Source organism: Oncorhynchus nerka, linkage group LG12, assembly GCF_034236695.1.
Source record: "Oncorhynchus nerka isolate Pitt River linkage group LG12, Oner_Uvic_2.0, whole genome shotgun sequence".
NCBI classification, from domain to species: Eukaryota; Metazoa; Chordata; class Actinopteri; order Salmoniformes; family Salmonidae; genus Oncorhynchus; species Oncorhynchus nerka.
This window is the reverse complement of record NC_088407.1, coordinates 78715365-78727311: the sequence shown is the minus strand read 5'-3', so window position 1 is coordinate 78727311 and position 11947 is coordinate 78715365. Positions and strand designations below refer to the sequence as shown.

Genomic DNA, 11947 nt, shown 5'->3' with positions numbered 1-11947 from the left:
TCACAGAAATTCGAGGGGGTTTATGCTCTTGCTCTGATTATGGCTTTGGGGAAGAAAATGGTCCAATTTCCATTCAAAAAGTACAAATATTAAACTCTCTCTGCCGGCAGCCTTAGAGATGTGAAAATAATTGACTGAAGTAGTGGAGCATCACGTATTGTTAATACTGAAATATAATAATAAAGTAATCATTTTTGCATAGATGTGTGTTATTTAGCAATGCATGCATATAAACATTTGGTTTCTGAAGTCTACACTTAAAAGAAAAACAAGTTATCTATAATTAAGTGGCTTGAACTATGGTTATTTGGTAACATTTTTGTATTTTTGAGTCATTTGTGAGTGAGTGACAACTGTGAATGAATACTCCCCTTTTTCTTGATCCACAAAAAGCCGCAAAAATATATACCTCCAGAAAGCGATGAAACAGAATTGGACTTGAGACTGGAGTTGGTTATGTAGGCCTATTTCCCCCTAAAGGCATGGCAGTGGAACGTGGTTCCTTCCAGCCTGGTTCCTGATCAACAGGGTTAACGTTAGAAACCCCCGTGGTGCGCTCCTCACCCTGTGATAATAGTCGTAATGAAGACCCGGCTGGTAACCAACAGGTGGTCCTTTTAAAGACCCACACCCTGCAGCACTCAGGACCCAAGAAGAAAACCCTGCCATGGCAAAATGTGTCAGAATCTAATGTTCTACAGAATGAAAAGGCTGTTTTCTCCCCTTTGTCCCCGGCCAGAGATTCAGACTTGTTCCTCATTGTTCAGGAGACAAACGAGCAACAGTCTTTTTTGACACAGAGCTACAGGGCTGAATGAAGACTGGAGCTGACTAGTCACAGGAAAGAGCTTCTCTCTGGAGTGGCCGAGCCCATTAAGAGATGGAGAGTTGTGAATGGATATGAATCTCTCCTCCCTGGCCTTGATATCATGCAGAGGGACCCTGATACAAGACCAGAATAAAATTCCCTCAAGGTTCCCAGAGAGACTTAATCACAGGAGTAGAAATAGAGAGAGAGAGAGACAAACAGACACAAGAGAAGACAGACTATGTGCACACTGCCCCAAAATTAGATGGAAACTGAGCTGCACTTCCTAACCTCCTGCCAAATGTATGACCATAGTAGAGATACATATCTCCCTCAGATTACAGAGACCCACAAAGAATTCTAAAATAAATCCAATTTTGATCATTCTAGTCAATGTGACTGTTGTGGCTCCTGCTTCTAATTATAGTCAATGTGGCTGTTGTGACTCCTGCTTCTAATTATAGTCAATGTGGCTGTTGTGGCTCCTGCTTCTAATTATAGTCAATGTGACTGTTGTGGCTCCTGCTTCTAATTATAGTCAATGTGACTGTTGTGGCTCCTGCTTCTAATTATAATCAATGTGACTGTTGTGGCTCCTGCTTCTAATTATAGTCAATGTGACTGTTGTGGCTCCTGCTTCTAATTATAGTCAATGTGACTGTTGTGGCTCCTGCTTCTAATTATAGTCAATGTGACTGTTGTGGCTCCTGCTTCTAATTATAGTCAATGTGGCTGTTGTGGCTCCTGCTTCTAATCATAGTCAATGTGGCTGTTGTGGCTCCTGCTTCTAATTATAGTTCATGAAGTGAAATAACTTTTTTGAGCTGTGTTGTTACAGCATCACCTGGCTATAATCTGTATAGTTCAATAGCCTCATCATGCAATGTCATGTCATATTTTAAACTGTATATACAGTAGCTGCCTCAATGTTGCTGAACCCCAGGAAGAGTAGCTGCTGCCCTGGCAGCTGCCAATGGGGATCCTTAATAAACCCCAGGAAGAGTAGCTGCTGCCCTGGCAGCTGCCAATGGGGATCCTTAATAAACCCCAGGAAGAGTAGCTGCTGCCCTGGCAGCTGCCAATGGGGATCCTTAATAAACCCCAGGAAGAGTAGCTGCTGCCCTGGCAGCTGCCAATGGGGATCCTTAATAAACCCCAGGAAGAGTAGCTGCTGCCCTGGCAGCTGCCAATTGGGATCCTTAATAAACCCCAGGAAGAGTAGCTGCTGCCCTGGCAGCTGCCAATTGGGATCCTTAATAAACCCCAGGAAGAGTAGCTGCTGCCCTGGCAGCTGCCAATGGGGATCCTTAATAAATACAAATAGAAGTCATGGGTGGTTCCATCCTAGCTAGACAGACAGGTTACGTGCCCTATATAGGAACACAGTTCCCTATATAGTGCATTACTTTATGGGCCTATATAGGGAATAGGGTGCCATTTGGGACACAGACCCACAGACAGACAGACCTCCCATTGAAGCCCTTTGTCCTCCTCCTTAATCCGTTTGTTACACTCAGACCAATCAGGTCTCATTAACCTTATATGGGTTCTGAATCTGAGACAAAGAACCACAGGAGAACAATACAGAGACCCCATGTTCTCATTGTCACAGTGCTCAAGTACCTCCCTTCAGTACTGTGTGGGCCTTGGACCCAGAACGTTTAGAAGCATAAGAGAGTGACAGAATGGGAGAGACCGGAAAATGTGAGGAACACCTGAAAAAGGAATGAGATGAAAAGGTTTCTCCATTTCCACAGAAATAACGGAATATTATCTGACTGCACAAGACGGATACAAAATAACATGAATCAATGTCCAGGCACCACTCACAATAGAACGTCATAGAATGTTGACAATGTGCCATTTTACTCAAATCAATTTTTAATTGGTCACATACACATGTTTAGCAGATGTTATTGGTCACATACACATGTTTAGCAGATGTTATTGGTCACATACACATGTTTAGCAGATGTTATTGGTTACATACACATGTTTAGCAGATGTTATTGGTCACATACACATGTTTAGCAGATGTTATTGGTCACATACACATGTTTAGCAGATGTTATTGGTCACATACACATGTTTAGCAGATGTTATTGGTCACATACACATGTTTAGCAGATGTTATTGGTCACATACACATGTTTAGCAGATGTTATTGGTCACATACACATGGTTAGCAGATGTTATTGGTCACATACACATGTTTAGCAGATGTTATTGGTCACATACACATGTTTAGCAGATGTTATTGGTCACATACACATGTTTAGCAGATGTTATTGGTCACATACACATGTTTAGCAGATGTTATTGGTCACATACACATGTTTAGCAGATGTTATTGGTCACATACACATGTTTAGCAGATGTTATTGGTCACATACACATGTTTAGCAGATGTTATTGGTCACATACACATGTTTAGCAGATGTTATTGCGGGTGTAGCAAAATGCTTGTGTTTCTAGCGCAAAGCAGTGCAGTAATATTTAACAGTAATATCTAACAATTCACAGCAATACACACAAACCTAAATGGTAAAACAATGGAATTAAGGAATATATAACTATTAGGATGAGCAATGTCGAAGTGGCCTACAGCAGAATAGAATACAGTATGTACATATGAGATGAGTAAAGCATAAATATGTAAACATTATTAGAGTGACTAGTGTTCCATTATTAAAGTGGCCAGTGATTTTAAGTCTATGTACATGGAGCAGCAGCGTCTGAGGTACAGGGTTACGTAACCGGGTGAAATACGAAATGTCAAATTAGAATCAGAAAATAAGGATTACTGTACAATACATGATTTAAATTCCACAAGATGTTACACATCCTATTGCTTTTTGAAACCCAATCATTGCAAGCCATAGATACATTTAGCAGATTTAATGACAATCAATAGTAATTCTATATCCTGCGATAAGCTTGTCTAGTCGTATGGCTGTGAACACTAATCTAGCTTTCACACATCGATTTATGCCTGCAGGTACAGAGAGCCATTTCCATAACTGTGTTGTGTGTCTGGGAGGCCTCAGGGTTCCATGCATTGTGCTGTGCAGACAGAGATCTAGTAATCATTTGTTATAATGATAGACATCATGGTGATCCTCAGCTTCACAGCAAAGCAGACAGACAGCCAGCCAGCCAGCTGATACAGGTGCACTCCGTCTCTGACACACCCCAATTACACACACACACCGAGAAATACGCAACTCAATACACACGCAACTAAATAGATGTGTACACACACACACCTTAATAGACTTGTTCACATACACACACTGTACATAACATCTCATTATATATGGACAGATTCACAATTGGCAAACCTGAATTCCTAACTATAAACTACTGTACTTTAAAATGGGCTGTTGATTCAAAGTTCCCAGTGAGCAGAACATGTAGGTTTTAAGGTGGCCCCCTGCAAAACCATTTATTGAGTTTGCAGATTCCCACCGACACCCTTTTATATGAATTACCTCACGGAGGTCAATTTAAACCTCTTAAGTTATGCACAACATAACTTAGAACTTAGAAAATGAAAATTAATTGCGAACTGATTAACTGTGTGTATTACTAACACTTTTCATGTACAATGTGTGTGTCTAACACGGTGTGTGTGTGTGTATATAACACGGTGTGTGTGTGTGTGTGTGTGTGTGTCTAACACGGTGTGTGTGTGTGTGTCTAACACGGTGTGTGTGTGTGTGTATATAACACGGTGTGTGTGTGTGTGTGTCTAACACGGTGTGTGTCTGTGTGTGTGTCTAACACGGTGTGTGTCTGTGTGTGTGTATAACACAGTGTGTGTGTGTATCTAACACGGTGTGTGGATGTCATAAGGTGAAAGCACCAATTTGTAAGTCGCTCTGGATAAGAGCGTCTGCTAAATGACTTAAATGTAAATGTAAATGTGTGTCTGTGTGTGTGTATAACACAGTGTGTGTGTGTGTATATATAGAATTAGACGTTCAACCCATGTTTCTCAAACATCAAATTTCAAAGTTGTTCCAAACGTCAAATGCTGATGTTTTTAAGGTTACATTTAGGCATCAACTCAACATTCTTAAGGTGATGCATCAACTCAACATTCTTAAGGTGATGCATCAACTCAACATTCTTAAGGTGATGCATCAACTCAACATTCTTAAGGTGATGCATCAACTCAACATTCTTAAGGTGATGCATCAACTCAACATTCTTAAGGTGATGCATCAACTCAACATTCTTAAGGTGATGCATCAACTCTGAATGGTTAATGTTTGGGACAGGCTTAAAACTCAAATAAATATTTTTATATAAAAGCTTTTCATTACTGGTTTCGAACTCACAACCTTTAGAATCAAGGGAGATGTTTATAACCATCCACCATCCCCCTCCACAAAGCCCTACCAAAACTGAAACCTTTTAAGGTAACAGCGCTCACTGTCGCCCCTACTGGCCAGTTTCCACATCCTCTCCCGATGTCTTCAGACATGGATAAACATACTGACCTGTCTCATGGGTGACCAGGCTGGTGTTACACTTGTACAGTGTGTGTGATTAGAACCATGAAACAAAGTCCCCTTCAACATGTTTGCCAAAATATAATTTATTTACAAAACAATCATTGCCTAGTTAAATAAAGTTAAATAAAACATTTAAATTTAAAAATAATGTTACAGGGTTGATGAGACGGTGGATTCCACAGTCAGATTGTAGAGTAAATAGGCATTTTAACGTCATAGATTTAGCTGGTGGTACCTTGTGAAATAGACACCGGCTGGAAAGCAGTTTGAACTAATTAGCATTCAGGATTAGGCCCACCCGTTGTAAAACACACTTAACACAACAGGGAAAGAAAAATGTATAAGTACTAGAATAACTGTTCTCACACCTTGATAATTCCAGGGTTTCCGGTTGACAATATGCAGTTCAGATGAATGCAGGTACAAGATCCTAAAAGTTAAGTCATGAAAGATAAATACAGTTGAAGTCAGAAGTTCACATACACTTTAGCCAAATACATTTAAACTCAGTTTTTCACAATTACTGACATTTAATCCTAGTAAAAATTCCTGTCTTAGGTCAGTTAGGATCACCACTTTATATTAAGAATGTGGAATGTCAGAATAATAGTAGAGAGAAGGATTTATTTCAGCTTTTATTTCTTTCATCACATTCCCGGTCAGAAGTTTACATAAACTCAATTAGTATTTGGTAGCATTGCCTTTAAAATGGTTTAACTTGGGTCAATCATTTCAGGTAGCCTTCCACATGCTTCCCACAATAAGTTGGGTGAATTTTGTCCCATTCCTCCTGACAGAGCTGGTGTAACCGAGTCAGGTTTCCAGGCCTCCTTCCTCGCACATGCTTTTTCAGTTCTGCCCACGCATTTTCTATGGGATTGAGGTCAGGGCCTTGTGATGGCCACTCCAATACCTTGACTTTGTTGTCCTTAAGCCATTTTGCCACAACTTTGGAAGTATGCTTGGGGTCATTGTCCATTTGGAAGACCCATTTGCCACCAAGCTTTAACTTCCTGACTGATGTCTTGAGATCTTGCTTCAATATATCCATATAATTTTCCTACCTCATGATGCCATCTATTTTATGAAGTGCACCAGTCCCTCCTGCAGAAAAACACCCCCCACATCATGATGCCACCCCCATGCTTTACGGTTGGGGGTGGCAGTAAACTTCTGACACACTGGAATTGTGATACAGTGACTTATATGTGAAATAATCTGTCTGTAAACAATTGTTGGATCTACAGGTCTTCTACAAGGCAGGATCTACAGGTCTTCTACAAGGTAGAATCTTGCAGCCTGACGAAGACCTTCGGTTCCAATCATTGTACTCAATAAAACTATGTCAGCATTCAACAGCGGGGGGAGCTTTGATGCTACTCCTCTAGTCTGTTCCCCAAAGTGGTGGTATGTGTGTGAAGGTCAAAGGTTGGGGATCAGAGGGGACACTGTGACATTCGCTACCAGCCCAAACTCCCCCATCCTTTTCAGTAGGGCTGTTTTGACCGCACTGATCTTCCCAACCAGCTCTGACAGACTGCTGGCTGCCAACATGGGAGATAAGAACAAGAACAGTCATTCCTGGTGCACCTCTTCATAGGCCTACAAGTATATCCACATACAGTTACGGTCAAATATATTGGCGCCACAGAAGGTTGGTGGCACCTTAATTGGGGAGGACGGGCTTGTGGTAACGTCTGGAGTGGAATGGTATGGAATTCATCAAAACACATGGTTTCCATGGTGTCTATGTGTTTGATGCCATTCTATTCGCTCCATTCCAGCTTTTATTATCTGATGTCCTCCTCAGCAGCCTCCACTGATTGTTAAGTGCAAGGGTGGCAATGGAGTGTAATAGACGGGTTGTTTAGCAACTAAACCGGCACGTATGCAACTATGGGGCAAAACAGACAATGTTGACGACATGTAAAATATATTTAGTCTGTTTTTTGAAAACATAAATACATTTGCACAACGTTGTTAGTCAACCCGTCTACGGGGCAGAATGTTCTGTTCTCTTTGTTATTTTTACTCTGCAGGCACCTGCAACTACCACAGGTGAGATAAAGTACATGGTAAATGAGCATCACTTGCCTCCAACCAAATTAATTAGAATTTTGCACGCCCAATTTTTCAGTTTTTGATTTGTTAAAAAAGTTTGAAATATCCAATAAATGTCGTTCCACTTCATGATTGTGTCCCACTTGTTGTTGATTCTTCACAAAAAAATACAGTTTTATATCTTTATGTTTGAAGCCTGAAATGTGGCAAAAAGGTCACAAAGTTCAAGGGGGCCGAATACTTTCGCAAGGCACTGTACATTGAGATCCCTGATGAAGACCTGCTCCAGAGTGCTCAGGACCTCAGACTGTGGCAAAGGCTCACATTCCAACAGGACAACGACCCTAAGCACACAGCCAAGACAATGCAAGAGTGGCTTCAGGACAAGTCTCTGAATGTACTTGAGTGGCCCAGTCAGAGCCCGGACTTGAACCTGATCGAACATCTCTGGAGAGACCTGAAAATAGCTGTGCTGCGACACTCCCCATCCAACATGACAGAGCTTGAGAGGATCTGCAGAGAAGAATGGGAGAAATTCCCCAAATACAGGTGTGCCAAACTTGTAACGTCATACACAAGAAGACACAAGGCTGTAATAGCAGCCAAAATGTGCTTCAACAAAGTACAGAGTAAAGGATCTGAATACTTATTTAAATGTAACATGTCTTTTTATTTGTAATACATAAATAAAACTTTTGGGGATTTGTCATTGATGAGGGAAAAAAATGATTTTAGAATAAGGCTGTAAAATATGGGTGCGAAAACTTTCCGAATGCACTTTTGGCCATTACTGAGGCAACATCTCCCATCCTCAACCATCCCCTCCTCCGCCCTCCACCTTTCCGAATGCACTGTTGGCCATTACTGAGGCAACATCTCCCATCCTCAACCATCCCCTCCTCCGCCCTCCACCTTTCCAGAATGCACTGTTGGCCATTACTGAGGCAACATCTCCCATCCTCAACCATCCCCTCCTCCGCCCTCCACCTTTCCGAATGCACTGTTGGCCATTACTGAGGCAACATCTCCCATCCTCAACCATCCCCTCCTCCGCCCTCCACCTTTCCGAATGCACTGTTGGCCATTACTGAGGCAACATCTCCCATCCTCAACCATCCCCTCCTCCGCCCTCCACCTTTCCGAATGCACTGTTGGCCATTACTGAGGCAACATCTCCCATCCTCAACCATCCCCTCCTCCGCCCTCCTCCGCCCTCCTCCGCCCTCCTCCGCTCTCCTCCGCCCTCCTCCGCCCTCCACCTTTGAAAATCTTTTCAACGTGTCCTCAAGGTTTTTCTTTATTTTTTACAATGTAAAATAATAGTGAAGACAAATTATGAAATAACACACATGGAATCATAAATAAAATATATTTTAGATTCTTCAAAGTAGTCACCCTTTGCTTTGTTGACAGCTTTGCACACTCTTGGCATTATCTCAATCAGCTTCATGAGGTAGACACCTGGAATGTATTTAAATTAACAGGTGAGCCTTCTTTAAAAGTTCATTTGTGGAATTTCTTTCCTTCTTAATGCTCTTGAGCCAATCAGTTGTGTTGTGAAAAGGTGTGTGTGTGTGGGAGGTGGGCGGGGGTGCTATGATGAAACTGGCTCTCATGAGGACCGCCACAGGAATAGAAGACCCCGAGTCACCTTTGCTGCAGAGGATAAGTTCATTGGAGCATGTGTGGTTCCCACCGTAAAGCATGGAGGAGGAGGTGTGGTGGTGCTTTTCTGGTGACGCTGTCTGTGATTTATTTAGAATTCAAGGCACACTTAACCAGCAGGGCTACCACAGCATTCTGCAGTGATACGCCATCCCATCTGGTTTGCGCATAGTGGGACTATTATTTGTTTTAAAACAGGACAATGACCCAACACACCTCCAGGCTGTGTAAGGGCTATTTTAGCAAGAATGAGAGTGATGGAGTGCTGCATCAGATGACCTGGCCTCCACAACCCCCCAACCTTGACCAAATTGAGATGGTTTGGAATGAGTCGGACCGCAGAGTGAAGGAAAAGCAGCCAACAAGTGCTCAGTATATATGGGAAAGGGTGGCTAGTTTGAAGAATCTCAAATCTCAAATATATTTTGATTTATTTAACACTTTTTCGGTTACTACATGATTCCATGTGTGTTATTTCATAGTTTTAATGTCTTCACTATTATTCTACAATGTAGAAAATAGTTTAAAAAACTTTAAAAAACTTGAATGAGTAGGTGTTGTAAAACCTTTGACCGGTAGTGTACACACACACACACACACACACACACACACGGAATATAAATTGTGTGGCCTTTATTAACTGGTGACTCATCAGTTTAAAATTAATAAAAATGGCAAGGTAGACGTTTTACGTGCCCCCAACTGATTGTTTATTTGTGTTGTTTGTAACTTATTTTGTACATACTGTTCCCGCTACCGTCTGTTATGACCGAAAATAACTTCTGGACATCAGGACTGCAATTACTCACGACGGACTTGCAGAATTATTTTTTTCCTTTAACGAGTCTGACGTGCCCGATGCAAATGATATACTGCTTTCTCGGGAACAGGTCCAGATCCCCGTAATTTGCATGAAGAGGAGGTGGAGAAAAAGGGGCCGGAGGACGGGCTGCCTTCTGAGAATTCGTAGGCAATCAAATAAAGCTCCACTTCCTTCCATTCTGCTAGCAAACGTGCAATCTTTGGACAAAAAAATAGATGACCTACGCAGAAGATTAAATTACCAACGGGACATTCAAATCTGTAATATCTTATGTTTCACGAAGACGTGGCTATACGATGACACTATTATCATAAGCTACAGGACTTTTTGGCTAGCACAGACTGGAATATGTTCCGGGATTCCACCGATGACATTGAGGAGTACAGCACATCAGTCATTGGCTTCAACAATAAGTGCATCAATGACGTCGTCCCCACAGTGACCGTACGTACATACCCCAACCAGAAGCCATAGATTACAGGCAACATCTGCACTGAGATAAAGGCTAGAGCTTCCACTTTCAAGGAGCGGGACTCTAACCTAGAAGCTTTTAAGAAATCCGGCCATACCCTCCGATGAACCATCAAACAGGCAAAGCATCAATACAGGACTAAGATTGAATCGTATTACACTGGCTCGGACTCTTGTCGGATGTGGCAGGGAAGCACAGCCGAGAGCTGCCCAGTGACACGAGCCTAGCAGATGAGCTAAACTACTTCTATGCTCGCGTCGAGGAAAATAACACTGAAACATGCATGAGAGCACCAGCTGTTCCGGAAGACTGTAAACAGGTCAACATTCACAAGGCTGCAGGGCCAGACAGATTACCAGGATGTGTACTGTGAGCACGCGCTGACAAGCTGGCAAGTGTCTTCACTGACATTTTCAACCTCTTCCTGTCCGAGTCTGTAATACCAACATGTTTTAGGCAGACCACCATAGGGCCTGTGCCAAAGAACACTAAGGTAACCTGCCTAAATTACTAACGACCCGTAGCACTCACGTCTGTAGCCATGAAGTGCTTCGAAAGGCTGGTCATGGCTCACATCAACACCATTATCCAAGAAACACTAGACCCACTTCAATTTGCATACCGCCCCAACAGATCCACAGATGATGCAATCTCTATTGCACTCCGCACTGCCCTTTCCCACCTGGACAAAAGGAACACCTATATGAGAATGCTATTCATTGACTACAGCTCAGGGTTCAACACCATAGTGCCCTCAACGCTCATCGAAAAGCTAAGGACCCTGGGACTAAACACCTCCCTCTGCTACTGGATCCTGGACTTCCTGGTAAGGGTAGATAACACATCCGCAACGCTGATCCTCAACACAGGGGCCCCTCAGGGGTGCGTGCTCAGTCCCCTCCTGTACTCCCTGTTCACTCATAACTGCACAGCCAAGCAAGACTCCAACACAATCATTAAGTTTTCTGATGACACAACAATGGTAGGCCTGATACCGACAATGACCAGACAGCCTATAAGGAGGTCAGAGACCTGGCCGTGTGGTGCCAGGGAAACAACCTCTCCCTCAGCATGATCAAGACAAAGGAGATGATTGTGGACTACAGGAAAAAGAGGACCAAACACTCCCCCATTCTCATCAACAGGGCTGCAGTGGAGCAGGTTGAGAGCTTCAAGGGGGAATAGGTTTTGTCGTACCCTCTTCATGACTGTTTTGGTGTGCTTGGACCATGTTAGTTCGTTGGTGATGTGGACACCAAGGAACTAACATGGTCCAAGCACACCAGACAGTCATGAAGAGGGTACGATAAAACCTATTCCCCCTCAGGGGACTGAAAAGATTTGGCATGGGTCCTCAGATCCTCAAAAGGTTCTATGGCTGCACCATCGAATACTGGTTGCATCACTGCCTGGTATGGCAACTGCTCGGCCTCCAACCGCAAGGCACTACAGAGGGTAGTGTAAACAGGCCAGTGCATCACTGGGGACAAGCTTCCGCCATCCAGGACCTCTATACCAGGCGTAATTGCCTAAGACTCCAGCCACCCTAGTCATAGACTGTTCTTTCTACTACCGCACGGCAAGCGGTACCGGAGCGC

At 42.9% G+C, this 11947-nt stretch overlaps 1 pseudogene; it reads right to left on the bottom strand.

Annotated features, from left to right (window-relative positions):
* The window catches only part of LOC135574132 (serine-rich adhesin for platelets-like), a 27199-nt pseudogene extending 17145 nt beyond the window's left edge, over positions 1-10054 (bottom strand).
* Positions 10055-11947: the final 1893 nt, after the last annotated feature.